This window comes from Schistocerca nitens, chromosome 8 (assembly GCF_023898315.1).
Source record: "Schistocerca nitens isolate TAMUIC-IGC-003100 chromosome 8, iqSchNite1.1, whole genome shotgun sequence".
Lineage (NCBI taxonomy): Eukaryota > Metazoa > Arthropoda > Insecta > Orthoptera > Acrididae > Schistocerca > Schistocerca nitens.
Genome location: NC_064621.1, coordinates 586,257,115 through 586,269,735, shown reverse-complemented (window position 1 = coordinate 586,269,735; position 12,621 = coordinate 586,257,115). Strand labels below are relative to the sequence as shown.

The 12,621-nt window shown below is 46.6% G+C and overlaps 1 protein-coding gene across 1 annotated transcript in view; it reads left to right on the top strand.

Moving 5' to 3' along the window:
- LOC126199176 (carbonic anhydrase-related protein 10-like) overlaps positions 1–12,621 on the top strand; it is a 938,705-nt gene that overhangs the window by 686,872 nt on the left and 239,212 nt on the right. The window lies entirely within an intron of this gene.

The following is a 12,621-nucleotide window of genomic DNA, read 5'->3' as shown; positions in this document are numbered from 1 at the left end:
CCAAATTAATGAATTTTCTAGCAACGTTGCTATATGGCAAAGTTGTCCACTTACCTCATATTTGTGTGCTGCAAACTTGTGCAAGTGCTCTGAACAGAGTCACATTACTTACAGACTAACAGAATTAATGAAGAAACATATTTTGTTTCATTAATGAAGAACTGAACCATGAACCAGGGACCTTGCCGTCAGTGGGGTGGCTTGTGTGCCTCAGTGATACAGACAGCCATACCGTAGCTGCAACCACAATGGAGGGGTGTCTGTTGACAAGCCAGACGTACGTGTAGTTTCTGAAGAGGGGCAGCAGCCGTTTCAGTAGTTGCAGGAGCAAGAGTCCGGATGATTTACTGATCTGACCTTGTAACATCAACTAAAACGGCCTTGCTCTGATGATACTGCGAACACCAGAAAGCAAACTAAAACTACAGTCGTAATTTTTCCCGAGGGCGTGCAACTCAACTGTACCATTAACTGATGATGATGATCTCTTGGATAAAATATTCCGAAGGTAAAATAATCCCCAGGAGGATGTCGTCATAAGAAGAAAAAGAACTGGCGTTCTACGGATCGGCGAGTGGAATGTTAGATCCCTTACTGAAACAAGTTGGTTAGAAAATTTAGATAAGGAAATGGATAGGTTGAAGTTAGATATAGTGGGGAGAGTTAAAGTTTTGTAGCAGGAGGAACAGGGCTTCTCGTCAATTGGTTCAAGTAGTTCAAATGGCTCTGAGCACTATGGGACTTAACATCTGAGGTCATCAGTCCCCTAGAACTTAGAACTACGTAAACCTAAGTAACCTAAGGACATCACACTCATCCATGCCCGAGGCAGGGTTCGAACCTGCGACCGTAGCGGTTGCACGGTTCCAGAGTGAAGCGCCTAGAACCACTCGGCCTCACCGGCCAGCTTCTGGTCAGGTGGATACAGTGTTACAAATACAAAAGTCAAATAGGAGTAATGCAGGAGTGGTTTTAATAATGAATAAGAAAATAGGAATGCAAGTAAGCTACTACGAACAGCATAGTCAACTCATTATCTTAGCCAGGATGGACATGAAGCCCACACTTTCCACAGTAGTACAAGTTATATGCCAAACAGCTCCACAGATGATGAAGAGATTGAAGAAATGTATGATGAGACAAAATAAATTTTGCGGGTAGTTAAGGGAGATGAAAATTTGTGATGGAGAACTACAACTGGATAGTAGAAAAGGGAAGAGAAGAAAAAACTGTAGGTGAATAATGACTGGGGATACGTAATGAAGGAGGGAGCTGCCTGGTATAATTGTGCACAGAGCATTATTTAACATTTATTTTAAGAATCATGAAAGAAAGATGTGAAAGTGGAAGACACAGGAAGGTTTCAGTTGATTGTGTAATGGTAGGACAGAAATTTCGGAACTAGAATTTAAACTCAAAATATCCACGGGTGTGCTGCCGGTCTATAGTGTCCAACGGGCACAATATTTCGGCGATCATACTTGTCGCCATCATCCTGATGATGGCGACATGTATGACACCTGATGATGGCGACATGTATAACACCTGATGATGGCGACATGTATGATCGCCGAAATATTGCGCCCGTTGGACACTATAGACCGGCAGCACACCCGTGGATATTTTTACTATCAAATACGCCGGGAGAAACTCAAGAATCACAGAATTTAAACTGTAAGACATTTCCAAGGGCGGAGGTGGATTCTGATGGCAATTTATTGGTTACGAACTGTAGATTAAAACTGAAGAGCTTCAGGGAGGTAGGAAGTTAAGGAGATGGACCTGGATACATTGAAAGAACCAGACCTTGTTGACAGTTTAGGAAGCAGTATTAGACAACAGTTGACTAAAACAACGGGAAAGATTACAGTAGAAGACGAAGGGGTGGCTTTAAGAGACGAAATGGTGAAATCAGCAGAGGATCAAATAGGTAAAAAGACAAGCCCAGCAGAAATCCTTGCATAACCCAGGAGATACTGAATGTAACTGATGAAAGAACCAAATATCAGAATGCAGAAAATGAAGTAGGCGAAAGGGAATATAAATGCATAAAAATGAGATTGACAGGAAGTGCAAAATGGCTTATCAAGAATGGCTAGATATCAAATGTATAGTTGCAGAAGCATATTTCACTAGGGGAAAGATAATGCTTACAGCAGAATTAAAGGGCCTTTGTAGAGGAGAGTAACAGTTGTATGAACATCAAGAGCTCACATGGAAAAGCTGTCTTAAAGGAAAACCAGTCTCAAACAAAGAAGAGAAAGAACTTAAACATGGAGGGAGTAAATTGAGGGTGTATACAAGGGAGTTGAAAATGAATGCAATGTTATAGAAATGGAAAGACGTAGATGCAAATGAGATAGGAGATATGACACTGCGAGAAGAATTTGACACTCAAAGATCTCAGTTCGAAACAAGGCCCTGGGAGCACACGATGTTCTGTCAGTGTTGTGTCTAGACCATACAGCCCAGACACAATGCTGTAGCCGATAGGGCACGCAAGGCTAACGCAGACGGGCGTGAAGTCTGGAACATGAGACTTATAAATGCACTAAAGAAAAATACGTAGCTTTTTTAATACTTAACTTTATTCTCTTGTTGGAATACATCTCTCCTGCATACTCGTAAGCTATTGGCACTGATACAAATGGCGCCTTGCTAGGTGGTCGCCATTTAACTTAGCAGAGGGCTATTCTACTGTCTATCTCTCGGCAAATGAGAGCAAGGCTTAGCACGTCCAATCGCTAGCTATGTTGTCCGTACAACTGGGGACGAGGTCTCCTCAGTCTCTCGAGACCTGCCTTGTGGTGGCGCTAGGTTTGCGATCCCACAGTGCCGACACGCGGGTCCGACATGTACTACAGGACCGCGGCCGATTTAAGTTACCACCTAGCAAGTGTGGTGTCTAGCGGTGACACCACATTCCTCCCCCGCAAATCGGCGAACGGTCGTGAGATAAGGCTTCCGCCCGCCGTGGGGAGGACCGCATGTTGACGTATGCGATGAGGTGGGGAGCCTAACAACAGGCGAGGCTGTGCCACCCGCACCCGGCCATTCGGTCCGAGGGGAGCTAGGAAACGCCTGAAAACCTAGTCCAGGGTGCACGTCAACATGCGGTGTATGTGCACGTAATGAGACAGGAGGGGCCGAAGGGTCGACCTCCATTGCGTCGGGGAATCCGACGCGCGATGACGACATCTGGTCCGGAGCGTGCAAGAGGTCCATGGCGGAGGACGGCTGGTCACGGGAAGCGAGCGGCGGCGCGTGACCCTGGGAGGCGCCGGGCGGTTGCAGCGAAGCGTCCACTGCGGGCGGCGCCGGCGGCGGCTGCGGCGGCGGCGCGACGCCATGAGGCAAAAGGGAAGGCAGCGTCGGTAACACCTGGGGATGAGGCGAGCCAGTAGATGGGTCCCCAAGGCGCTGACCGGACGGCTCCGTCGCTGAAAGCAGACGGGGAGCGGCAGAACCCAGGCGACGACAGAGGCGCAGCTGATTGAGATGCCGACGCACCTCACCAGAGGCCCCCAAAACCAAATACATCGCGCGGCCGAGGCAGCGAAGAATGCGCCCTGCGAGCCAACGCCGTGAACCGCGATATGTGCGATAATAGACAACGTTGCCAGGAGCAAAAGCAGGAGTCTGCCGCTGCACAGGAACCTGATGAGGCGGATGCAGCAAAGACATCAAGGTGCGATGAGAACGACCATGGAGCAATTCAGCCGGCGAGCGACCATCGCGGGGCTGAGAACGATACGAAGACAAAAACAGCAACAAAGCGTCCTCCCGAGAATGCGACTCTTTCAATTTCAACATCTGTGACTTGAAAGTCCGGACCAATCGTTCAGCGGCACCGTTTGACTGAGGCGAAAACGGCGCGGATGTCAGATGTTGAATACCATTGGCCTCGCAGAAGGACTGAAATTCTGTGGACATGAATTGTGGGCCATTGTCGGAAACAATAGTCTGCGGAAGACCTTCAATGCAAAAGATAGCAGACAAGGCTTGGATTGTGGCAGAAGACGTCGTGGAAGACATCCGGACAACAAAAGGAAAATTACTGAAAGCATCGACCACAACCAACCATCGAGCATTCCAGAATGGACCAGCAAAATCGATGTGCAAGCGTTGCCAAGGGGAAGTGGCTTTCGGCCATGCAAAGAATTGCCGCGGCGGTGCGGATTGTTGTTCGGCACACACCACGCAAGAGGAGCACATATTCGTAATCGCAGCATCGAGTCCGAACCAAGTACAGTGCTGACGAGCAAGTTGTTTCGTACGCACTATACCCCAATGTCCTTGGTGAAGAAGCTTTAAGACAGAGGACTGTAACGAACGTGGGACCACGACTCTGGAGTGATCATTATCGGAACGCAACAACAAAACACCACGTCGTACAAAAAGTCTCCCCTTGTGAGCAAAAAAACGGCGAACCAAAGGATCCTCGATCCGTGACTTTGACAAGGGCCATTGCGTAGCAACAAAACGCAAAACAGTAGCAAGGACAGGGTCAGCAGCTGTGGCTGTAGCTACACGACGAAAATCAATCGGAAACGATTCGACCACGTCATCGGTTTACGAATCAATGAACATGCAAGCAAATTCGGAAGAATCGAATGCTTTATCCTCAGCAACAGGCAAACGGGACAACGCATCAGCGTTTCCGTGCTTAGCAGTGGACCGATACAAGATATCGTAGCGGTACTGCGAGAGAAAAAGAGACCAGCGAATGAATTTCTGCACTGTACGTGGAGGTACAGGCTTGTTCGGATGAAAAAGCGATGTCAAAGGTTTGTGGTCCGTGATGATTGTAAAGTGACGACCATACAAGAAATCATGAAACTTTGTAACACCAAACACGAGAGCTAAAGCTTCTTTCTCTATCTGGGAATAATTTCTTTGCGCAGATGAGAGCAATTTGGACGCAAAGGCAATAGGGCGATCATGCGAACCATCTTTGTGCGCAAGCACAGCACCGATCCCGAAATCCGAGGCATCTACCATCAACAAAAGAGGTTTTCGGGGATCGAATGGCGTAAGGCACGTAGTTGCAAGTAACGCCGATTTCAACTGGCGAAAGGCGCGGTCGCATTCCGTCGTCCAGACGAACGGAACACCTTTACGGCGTAAGCGATGAAGCGGAGCTGAAATGGAAGAAGCGCGCGGCACAAACTTTGCATAATAATTAATTTTACCCAACACACTCTGTAGCTGTTTCAAGTTCCGCGGTGCAGGTAAATCCTGTATGGCACGGAGGTGCTCTGGACTCGGATGTATACCTTGGGCATTTATGACATGCCCCAGGTAGGGTAAGTCACGAGCAAAAAACACACATTTGTCCTTCCTCAAGCGAAGACCATTCTGACGCAAGACCTGAAATAATGTTCGGAGATTTTGCAAATGTTCGGCTTCTGTCTTTCCTGAGATCACAATGTCGTCCAGATAGTTCGCAGCAGTAGGGACCGACGCACACACAGTTTGTAAATATTGCTGAAACAAAGCAGGGGCGGATGCACACCTGAACGGTAGTCTTTTGAAGCGATACAAGCCAAGATGCGTGTTAACCACTAAGACGCGCTGGGATTCGTCGTCCACAGGTATTTGCAAGTACGCATCTGCTAGGTCCAATTTTGAAAAGTATTTTCCCGGGCACAGTTTGTCAAAAAGATCTTCCGGGCGGGGCAAAGGAAAAGTAGCAGTCACAAGTTGAGGATTCACAGTTGCCTTGAAGTCCACACAAAGTCTCAGGTTACCGGAAGGTTTTGGCAAAATTACTAAGGGTGAGGCCCAGAGAGAAGCCTGCACACGTTCAATTACACCTTGAGATTCTAAATCGGCTAATGTTCTGGCGACCTCATCACGCAATGCGTGGGGAACATTGCGCGCTCTGAAAAATTTCGGTTGCGCGTTTTCTTGCAGTTCCAAATGCGCTTCATAGTTCTTAGCGCAACCAAGGCCCGGTGCAAAAATGTCTGCAAATTCTTCACAAAGACTAGAAACACTGGCGGAAGGCACAGTCTGATTCACTGATAGGACCTGATTTACTATAGACATATTAAACAATTGAAATAAATATAAACCAAACAAGTTCACTGCAGAAGTAGAACGAAGAACGTAAAATGATACAAGTTTTGTCTGTCCCATGTATGTGGCAAGAAGGCTGCACTGTCCTAACACAGGTATATGCTGTCCAGAGTAACTATGTAACTTAACATTTGCGGCACGCAATGGCGGTTTGCCCAGTTGTTTGTACGTGTCGTGATTGAGCAATGAAACTGCAGCTCCGGTATCGAGCTGGAAGGGTATCACTTTGCCTTCAAAGGCTAAGTCCACAAAAAGTGTATTGTCCTGCTGACGACAAGAGCGACTGTCACGTGCAATTTGAACTGATACAGGTACAGAAGCACTTGCGACTTCACGGGATTTTCGGCGACGTCGACGCACACTGTTTGGGGGACGAACACAGTCACCGTTAGCTAAAGTGTCACTGGACGGGTGGGAATGAACTACATGAATGTCCATGGGCGAAGGTCCACGAGCCTGATTGTCCTGGGTTCGATTCCGGCGCGAAGCAAAGGGCCTGGAATTATTGTGATTGTCTGATCTAAGCTTTTTCTGGCAAACACTTTGAACATGTCCTTTCTTTTGACAGTAAAAGCAAATAGCGTGGCGTGACGGGCAATTTTCACGCGAATGTCTAGCTGCACACCGCGGGCATGATTTCACTACAGTTGCTTGCTTACGCGGCGCACGTGTTTGCAAGGTAGGCTGCCGCTGCTGTGACGGGCGCGAGGGCCGCGTAGCGTCCCGTGCAGCGGGCCCGCCGGGCCGGTTAATGTGACACACTGCTGGCGAAGTTTCAAATGAGTCCTGAGCAGAGTCAAGTGTGTCTTGCCTATCCAATATGTCTATCACTTGTTGAAGGGAGGGATTTACTAGTTTCAAAATCTGTTCCCGTATGCGAACATCAGAAACGTTCTGTGCAATTGCATCACGCACCATAGTATCTGAATAAGGGAGGCCACATTCACATTCAAACGCACACTCCCTAGTAAGTCCTTGCAATGTTGCAACCCACTCCCTATTAGTCTGACCGGCCGTACGTTTTGTACGAAAGAACGTATACCGTTTTGCAACAACATTTACTGTTTCTTTGAAATAGGCATCTAACGCCGACAAAATTTCTTCGTAGGACAGAGTTGCTACGTCGCGCCGGGGAAACAACTTCACTATCACACGGTAGGTGCACACACCGACACAAGAAAGCAAAAACGGCTGCCGCTCATTACCTTGAATTCTGTAGGCGGCTAGATGAAAGCTGAACTGGCGGGACCATTCCGGCCAGTACTCCAAGGATGAGTCAAAATGACGGAAGGACGGTGCAATGGCGTGTTGTGGCTGCGGTAGCGATGAAGTGGCGGCTGCCGCATCGTGTTGCAGCACACGTTGACCCTGGACGAGCTGTCCCAGGGCATCCAATAACGCCTGCGACTGCTGATTCTGCAAGCGAAAAAATTCGGACAGTACATCCGGAGATTGTGGCGAAGCCATGACACAAACGAATTAATACAAACTCTTTGTCTCGTCGCCAATAATGTTGTGTCTAGACCATACAGCCCAGACACAATGCTGTAGCCGATAGGGCACGCAAAGCTAACGCAGACGGGCGTGAAGTCTGGAACATGAGACTTATAAATGCACTAAAGAAAAATACGTAGCTTTTTTAATACTTAACTTTATTCTCTTGTTGGAATACATCTCTCCTGCATACTCGTAAGCTATTGGCACTGATACAAATGGCGCCTTGCTAGGTGGTCGCCATTTAACTTAGCAGAGGGCTATTCTACTGTCTATCTCTCGGCAAATGAGAGCAAGGCTTAGCACGTCCAATCGCTAGCTATGTTGTCCGTACAACTGGGGACGAGGTCTCCTCAGTCTCTCGAGACCTGCCTTGTGGTGGCGCTAGGTTTGCGATCCCACAGTGGCGACACGCGGGTCCGACATGTACTACAGGACCGCGGCCGATTTAAGTTACCACCTAGCAAGTGTGGTGTCTAGCGGTGACACCACAGTCAGAATTGCTGATATCCTTGGGAGAGCCAACCACGACAAAACACATCTATCTGGTTTGCAAGATGTACGAGATATGCGAAATACACTCAGACTTCAAGAAGAATATAATATTTCCAATTCCAGACAAAGCAGATGCTACTGTTTCTGTTGTTGTTGTTGTGGTCTTCAGTCCAGAGACTGGTTTGATGCAGCTGTCCATTCCACTCTCTCCTGAGCAAGCTTCTTCAACTACCTACTACGACCTACATCATTCTGAAGCTGCTTAGTGTCTTCGTCTCTTGGTCTCTCTTTACGATTTTTACCCTCCATGCTGCCCTCCAGTACTAAATTGGTGATCCCTTGGTGCCTCAGAACATGTCCTACCAGGCGAACCCTCTTCTAGGAAGCTGTGCCACAAATTTCTCTTCTCCCCAATTCTGTTCAATACCTCATCATTAGTTATGTGATCTACCCATCTAATCTTCAGCATTCTTCTGTAGCACTACATTTCGAAAACTTCTACTCTCTTCTTGTCTATACTATTTATCGTGCAGCTTTCACTTCCATACATTACTACACTCAATACAAATACTTTCAGAAACAACTTCCTGACACTTAAATCTATACTCAATATTAACCAATTTATCTTCTTCATAAACGCTTTCCTTACCATTGCCAGTCTACATTTTATATCCTCTCCACTTCAACCATCGTCGGTTACTTTGCTCCCCAAATAGCAGAACTCCTTTACTACTATAAGTGTCTCATTTTCTAATCTGATTCCCTCAGAATCATCCGATTTAATTCTACTACATTCCATTATACTCGCCTTGCTTTTGTTGATGTTCATCTTACATGCACCTTTCAAGACACTGTCCATTCCGTTCAACTGCTCTTCCAGGTCCTTTGCTGTCTCTGACAGAATTACAGTGTCATCGGCGAACCTCAAAGTTTTTATTTATTCTCCATGGATTTTAATTCCTACCCCGAATTTTTCTTGTGTTTCCTTTACTGCTTGCTCAATATACAGATTGAATAACATCGGGATAGGCTACATCCCTGTCTCACTCCCTTCCCAAATGGCTCTAAGCACTATGGGGCTTAACATCTGAGATCATCACTTAAACCTAACTAACCTAAAGACACCACACACACAGCCACACCTGAGGCAGGATTCGAACCTGTGACCGTAGCAGCAGCGCAGTTCTGGACTGAAGAGCCTAGAACCACTCGTCCACTGCGGCCTGCGTCTCATTCCCTTCCCAACCACTGCTTCTCTTTCATGGCCCTAAACTCCTTTTTCTTCAGTAGCACTACAGCCCTTGGTGAGCCTTGGCTTCTTCAACAATCTTCCTCCACACTTCACGGTTATTTGCTGCTGTTTACTATGTACAATAGGATTATTAATCACTTCATTGGTTGTTACTGCCTAGCATCAGGTACTAACGGTTTTTGCAGTACTGTATGTCCGAAAGTTAATTAGGACTGATCACTGACAGGAAAGGTGAAGTGAGTCACAGATTCCTCAAAAGCCACTATTGGCTAAAGAGGGGCTAGGAAGAAACTTACTGTTTGCTGCAAGGGCATACATTTACGGTTCTGAGAGAGAGCAGAGCATGGTGGCGGCAGTTTATTATCCTGGAGGCAAGTGAAACCGCATAGTGTGGACAGAGCAGGTGGGAGGTTCCTATCTGGTGGGACAGAAAAATTTTTGGAATAGCATACCTGTGGAAAGAGCATCGAGGGAGGAAGAAGGTGAAAGGACATACTTTTAGTGTGAAGTAATACGTGGGGTCACAAACAATGGTCACAAGCTGACTGCTGAGGAATCTTCTTACAGGAAGTGGTGGGGCACGCTTCTCACCGGAAAACAGACACACACCGTTTTCGTTGGTGAAGTGTTAAGGATGTAGGAGGAGAAATAGAACCTTCTGAAAATCTTCTGAAAGGAGTACGAGCCTCAGGAGATTGGCTGGCAGATTCATGACCCATGTGGGAGGTAATGTTTTTGTAACGCGCATGGGGTTTGTCGCCTAAGTAAACATCTAGAAGCCATGTGTGCAGGAGGGAGCGGAGTGTGACACGTGCAAGAACTTTGCTCTGGGAAGCGATGGAGAGCACTTCCCTGCTAGGGGTGATCGAAGACGGTTCCCTATGCGTATAGAGCTAGAGACTTCACTGGCAGGAGCCACAGAGCAGAATTTGAGGGTTAAATTTTGAGAAGTGTTGCTTTGGACACAAGGAGCACTTGAAGTCGTTTCTCAGTAAGTGTAGTTGTTATTCATTTTACTCAAAAGATGGTTCTTTAGCTCTCTGTGGTGTCTGACACAGACTGAAGTGCTCCTTTACTGTGCTTCAGTCCAATTTCTGTTCCTGGCTAGTGAGCAAACAGAAATCTTGACCGTTCTTTTGTATCTTACTGAGGCCGGCCAAAGTGGCCGTGCGGTTAAAGGCGCTGCAGTCTGGAACCGCAAGACCGCTACGGTCGCAGGTTCGAATCCTGCCTCGGGCATGGATGTTTGTGATGTCCTTAGGTTAGTTAGGTTTAACTAGTTCTAAGTTCTAGGGGACTAATGACCTCAGCAGTTGAGTCCCATAGTGCTCAGAGCCATTTGAACCATATCTTACTGAGGCAATTTCAGTCCTAGGAGTTTGTAGACGGCATATTGCGCCTACTGTGTAGGCAGAAATTTACAGGGACTCCTGTACATCGTCTGCATATCAGCAAACACCCCAGCCAGCAGATAAACGGTGCAGTGCAACGGCTGTCCGTAATTCAATAGGAATTATGCGCACTCCGGTTCAGTGGACAACGAAACACTCACAGTAAATGTGTCGAGTTTCATTTTCTTGTTCACTGAGCGTTTTCTGTAAGTACCATTCAGGGTGAGGATCTTCCGTTCCTCATCCTTAAGCAATATCAGCCAACTTTGTGCCTTTTAATAGTGTTCGGCGCGCCCTCAGAAATGTCAAACTTTTGTTCTTCTAATCTCGAAATTACCTAAAGGATACAACCCAAAATTGTGTACTTCATATTTGTACAATTTTTTGCACTCTACATGTTTTTGAGAATAACTAATTTACGGTATACATGTTGTAGTTGATTCTAGTTGCATCCCCATATGAATCATTGGTTCAAATGGCTCTGAGCACTATGGGACTCAACTGCTGAGGTCATTAGTCCCCTAGAACTTAGAACTAGTTAAACCTAACTAACCTAATGACATCACAAACATCCATGCCCGAGGCAGGATTCGAACCTGCGACCGTAGCGGTCTTGCGGTTCCAGACTGCAGCGCCTTTAACCGCACGGCCACTTCGGCCGGCATATGAATCATTGATTTGATCTTCTAAACTGAAGTGAAGTGAAACCACAATACGATACTTCGTTTTACGGAAATCCCTAGGTGTAGTTTGTCAACGGCAGGGGCATATTAGTCATTTGTAGCCCTGAGAATTGCACTGTGGAGACAACGTTCGTCAACTGTGCATACACACACCGTATGTTACAAAAACCACGGCGGTTTGCAACCTGGCAGATTGGCAGAAATAATTTATATTGTTAGACTTTTCGTAGTACCACGGCGCGAATTAAGCTACCCGATTTTTATTTGTCTTAATGCAGGCTGTCTAATGTGCGTGCACATAATAGTGTAACGCTCGCATAATAACAACAATGATCTGAAGAAAATCTAACCAACAGAGACTGGAGATTGTCAAATGACAACCGGTGTAAGATCCGATAGAAACTGCTACTCTCAAGGAATACACCACACACTGCGAAGGGAACTGCACGTACTGGACATCTGGAGCCAGGCACCTCGCATAATCCCTTTGTCCACAGTGGTGCATGAAGCTACATGTCAGTCAGCCAAACAACACAGAAACTGTACAGTAGCTGACTGGAGACGTCTAGTGATCTCCGGTCTCACGACTTTGTCAATTTTGAATTACACCAGGCGGCAAGTGCGCTCCATGAGGCGTTTAACCCGCAGTGGAAGGTGTAGTTCAGGCCGGAAATGGTGCTTCGATGATTTGGGTGAGTTTTTCGTACTATGGCAATCATCCACTCCCTCAGATTGCCGTAAACATGCGCCATTGTGTGAATTTTAACATTTCCAGTTACCAACTGTTTTATTTTCTTCTATTTAATCACTATGAGTTTTCTGCAGACTTTGCTGTCCTCCAAGAAGATAACATTCTTACTCACAGGGCTGCACGTATATGTTCCCGATTTAATGAAATCTCAGGACCCTGATGTTCAGGCAATGACCACAAATCACCGCGTTCAACTAAATATGAAGGGCATGGGGAAACTTGTGGAGTCTCTTTATCACTGAACTCAGCTCACTGTCAATGCTAGCCGTGATGTTCGACGGTATTATCATAAAGTCTTTGGGCCTGACTAATTTTTTGCGCAGTGTGCTTACCTGAAATTACAGCCAAAGCTTTGTAAATACGTAATTCTTTCAGTTCTTTGCGTTGATCTCTCAACTAAGAAGACTAGTAAATGTGGAAATTTTCACCATACCGTCCCAGTTTTTTCCTTCTTCCTGATGTATATCACGAAGC